The sequence below is a fragment of the Tupaia chinensis genome, unplaced genomic scaffold (assembly GCF_000334495.1).
Source record: "Tupaia chinensis unplaced genomic scaffold, TupChi_1.0 Scaffold000161_1, whole genome shotgun sequence".
NCBI lineage: Eukaryota > Metazoa > Chordata > Mammalia > Scandentia > Tupaiidae > Tupaia > Tupaia belangeri.
Window position 1 is genome coordinate 1,222,887 of NW_006159632.1, and position 4,415 is coordinate 1,227,301.

General features: G+C 59.3%; 1 long non-coding RNA gene across 1 annotated transcript in view; it reads right to left on the reverse strand.

Moving 5' to 3' along the window:
- The window catches only part of LOC114007362 (uncharacterized), a 40,147-nt gene extending 35,836 nt beyond the window's left edge, over positions 1 to 4,311 (reverse strand). The window contains exon 1 of the long non-coding RNA XR_003548992.1: positions 3,869 to 4,311. This is a non-coding gene — a long non-coding RNA (uncharacterized LOC114007362). The remainder of the gene's footprint in view (positions 1 to 3,868) is intronic.
- Between the last annotated feature and the right edge of the window lie 104 nt (positions 4,312 to 4,415).

The following is a 4,415-nucleotide window of genomic DNA, read 5'->3' on the forward strand; positions in this document are numbered from 1 at the left end:
ACACCACACATGCACGCGCGCACACACACACACACACACACACACACTCACACACTCACACAGAGAAAGTGAGAAAGCAAGCTGCCAGGTCCGGGAGACGAACCACAGTCGGCCACGTGGGGGTCCAGGGCCTTAACCACCACCCTGCCTGCAGGCCCTGCAGTATATTATTACTATGTTTAATCTGTAGGACAGCTTCTTAAACTCCGAGGGCATCTCAGGGCCCTCCAGACCCCCCATCCCTGCTGTGGCTTCAGAGCGAAGGTCCCTCGCCAACCCCGCCGGGTGCTGTCCAGGTAAGTGACAGAGCCGGGGTGGGGGCAAACGCACTCCCAGCCCAGGTGCAGCCTCTTAAGCTCCGCTGGCTTCAGGGAGGCCGAGAAACGCAGGGTGGAAGCGGCAGGTGCTTCCGAGTCTGTGACCCGCCCAACCCTTGTTGCACGGGCGCTTTCCCTCCGACAACCCCCTGTGGTGCCTACGGGGTGCTCTCACGCCTGGTCTCACTGGCCCTATGCTCCATGAACCCACGCAGTTTATTCATAAGTACACACATCCCATGAACCTTTTGAAGACACCCCTCATAGAAAATGATACAGGACACGAAGTTTTAACACAGTGGTCACTGCTGTCCAGGTGGACAAGACTGGGGCAAAAACAGCACTCAAGCGATGAGAGTCATGGCTTGCGCGTACTTATGTATGCACACGTGGATTCTCATGGCAACGCAGCAGCTCAGACTTCAGAAGTGGGAATCTGGTGGTGTCACTTCCCTGCCAGGTTTCTGTCTTCTGCAGACCCGCCTGGCCCCTGCCACAGCCTCGCTCTGCAATGTTTGTGGCACTGGCGATGCTTCAAGCTGCTCACCAACAGACCCTGCCCCAGCCTGGTCACTGGGTGCCTCCCCACTCCCTGAGGCCAGCTGTGTGCAGGCAACGTCAGTGCCATCTGGGGTGGCGAGTTTAAGGCCCGTGTTTCATAGCAGCCTAAAAAAGTTCCTTCTTGTCCCCTTGTCTGGGTGTCAAGAGGGCCTCCTGGGTGAGCCTACGAAACAGAGCTTCCTGCTGGCCCGAGGGCTCATCAGGTGCCAGACGAGAACCGCTGGCTGTCGCAGTCATCCACGCAGACCCCGTCCTGTGGGAGGCTGCCCACCAGCGAGTCAACCGGTTTCTCAGAAAGCAAACAATTACACAATGCCAAAAGCCATGATTGGCTTCCCTTCAAAACCTGACCTTTGAAACCTTGCTCTGATTGGCCACTAGAATCCCTCAGATTTGCATATCCGGCACCTCATGATTGGTCCAAAAGCAACCAATCATAACCCACCGTTAACAACCAATCACGGCCCACCAGTGTGTATATAACCACAATGCCTGGCCCACAGTAGCCAGACGACACAGACGACCAGGAAGACGACACAGACGCCCAGGAAGATGATGACGACCAGGAAGACGACAACTGAAGAGCCTGAAGAGCTGAAACACCGCACAGTCTCCAGACGACCCTGAAGATCCTGAAGAGCTGACACTGCATCGTCTCCAGATGACCTGGGAGACCCTGAAGAATTGTAACACTACATCGTCTCCGGACGACCCTGAAGAGTTGTGATACCACGTCGTCTCCATGCTGCTCACAGTAGACGACGTGACCCTTAAGGGCTGTGACACTGCGTCGTCTCTGTGCTGTACCGTGCTGCCCACAATAAACGGACGACGCTGTCGTCTCCGTGCTGTAACACTACGCTGCTTGCCCCGGCTCTCACTCCTTCACTCAGGAAACCTGTTCGGCTGTCCCCCCGGGGATCGGGACACCTGGCGCCCGAACAGGGATGGGACACCGTTCCTTCGAACTTCCTCCATCCAGTCACCGCTCCTGTTTCAATCCCAGCTCTAGGAAACCTCTGCTTGCTTTTGGGTGCCAGGACTCTGCTTTGCCCGGGGATCCCTTCTGCATCTGTGCTCACTTCCTGCCCCTCCTGCCAGTGGGGTGCTCCCATTATTCCCAAGCATGCCCCTTTCATCCGATTCCTTTCTTCCAGGCAGCTGGCAGCTGTACACAGTAGTGGAAATTTCTCGGGCGAATGACTAGAAATAATGTCCTTGGGGAACACCCACCTCCTCTCTCCAGCTGTCTGAAATGCAGCCTCCCCTGAGCTCATCCATCCCTTGCTCATCTGACCAGAAACCAGCCAGTGGGTCCTGCTGATGAACACAGCCTGGCTGGGCGTCTGGACACCACCCAGGGTGCTGGCAGGCTCAGCAGTCCAGCTGGAGGACTGGGTGTGTGGGAGCTCCACGTCTGCAAACAAGAATGCAGGTGGAGCAAAACATGCCCTCTATTTTTCTTTTTTCTTTTGCAGACGTGGAGCAAAACATGCCCTCTATTTTTCTTTTTTCTTTTTTTTTTTTTTTTCTCAAGAGGTTTTCGCTATAGGGCACATGCACTTGCCAGACAGACAGAGACAGAGAGAGACAGAAAGCGAGAAATCACCCCCGAGGGAGGATGACCAAGCCACAATACCTCTCCTCCCTTTTCCTCTCGGGATCTTGGGCATGCACACGCCCGGCGTGAGTTTAAGCCACCAGGTCCGGGACGTGAACCGTGGTCGACTACGTGGGAGTCCAGCGACACAGCCATTGCGCTCACCGCTGGTCCAGCATGCCCTCTATTTTTAACTGCACTATGCGCATACAGACATGAAAGGGCCTGCCTCTGGGAGTTTTGCTCCGGGAGCTCCAGCAGTCCCCGGTGCAAGTACACAAGCCTTCACCCTCCACACACAGACCCACTCCTACATGCACAGGAGTGTAAGGTTTCTCCTCCCCAGAGGGGGAGGACGAAGAAGTCCAGCCGAGTCAGGGGACAGTCCCTGACACTGCCTGGGGGTCGCGGCTACCTGCTGGGCTGGGCCGTTTCCTGTCAGCAGGTTCCCTGTCCTAGCAGAGAATGGGAATGGCTCTGAGGCAGGCGGGAGCTCTGGCTTTTCACAGAAAGCTGATGGCCCCACTTCTCTCTGTCCCCACAGAAGCACAGCAGGGGAGTCATTTTCTCTACAATCCGATCCGCAGACAGAGGTGGGAGACTGGCCTGGGCCGTGCCCTGCCTGGCGGCCTTGTCCCCGCAAGCCACAGCGCTCACCCTGCCGCAGTCCAGGCCCACATCCGGCCTCCAGAAGGGCTGAACAGCTGCCTCCCAGGAACTAGTTCACAAATTCGGGTGCTTCTCAGGCAGGAAGGTGACTGGCTCACTTCCAGGGAATCCGGAGGGAACGTGAAGACGCAGTCCGCTGCCCTGGCTGAGCAGGTGGCCTCCCGCTGGCCGGCACCCAAGGCTGCCCGAAGGTCGCCGCCCGCTGGCCAGGGACGCCAGGCCTCGGTGGCGCACCCTGCTCACGGCTCCTCCCCTCAGCATGCTCTTTACAAAGGCCAAGGTTTTCAGGAGGGCAGTTTGTTTTTAAATCATCTCCTTATTATGGACTAAACTGTGTTCCCCCAAATCCATGAGCTGAAGCCCAAACCTCCATATCCCCAGGACGAGACGTTTTTGGTTTTCTTTTCTTTCCCCACCCCAGGTTTTGGCTATAGGCCGTGGGCTACGAGTGCTTGCCAGAGAGAGGGAGAGGGAGGAATGCTCCCCCAGGGATGGCCACGCTGCAGTCCCTGCTCCTCCACTCTCCTCCTGGGATTTTGGGTGTCCACACAAGCCCAGTGATTCTCAAACCACCGCTCCGGGGCTCTGAGCACGTCCCCACGCCGGAGCCCAGCATCTTAGGACACACCACCTGCTGGCCCTGCAGGTGCGCTCTCAAAGAGGCAGTTAAGTCAGGGTGCGGCTCTGGGGTGGGCCCTGACGGGGTGACTGGGGACCTCACCAGGGGAGATGTGGACAGGTCCGGTGGAGGGCGTCTGCAGCCGAGGAGAGGCCGGGGAGGAGCCCTGCTGCGCTGGGACCTGGTCGGCCTCCGGGCGGCGGCCCTGCCCGCACTCTGGTGCCACTGGCTCTGCGGGTCCTCTCCTCTGAGGTCTGGGGCAACAGGGCCGCAGACCCTCCCTGGGTGAACCAGCGATTTTCTACTGTAACCTGGTGGCTGGGCCGGGCCTGGGGGACAGGAGCTGAGCTGTGGTGGCCTCGGCGGCCCTGGTGACCCTTGGTCTAGAGCTTGACCAGGCGGGCAGACATTTGCTGAGGGAGCCCAGCTGACCCCTGACCTGTGGGCGCCCTGGGAGGGTGACCGCCTGGCCCGGGCTGCGGGGGCCAAGACCCAGGCCTCCTGCCCGCGCTGTCTGCAGAGCTGAGCGAGCGGCCGGGCTCTGCCTGGTCGGGTCGGGCCAGGCCGGGCCGGGGCCCAGGGTCGGGGTCGGGGTCAGGGTCCGGGTCCGGGTCGGGGTCTGGGCCAGGGCCCCAGGGCCCGGGGCCCG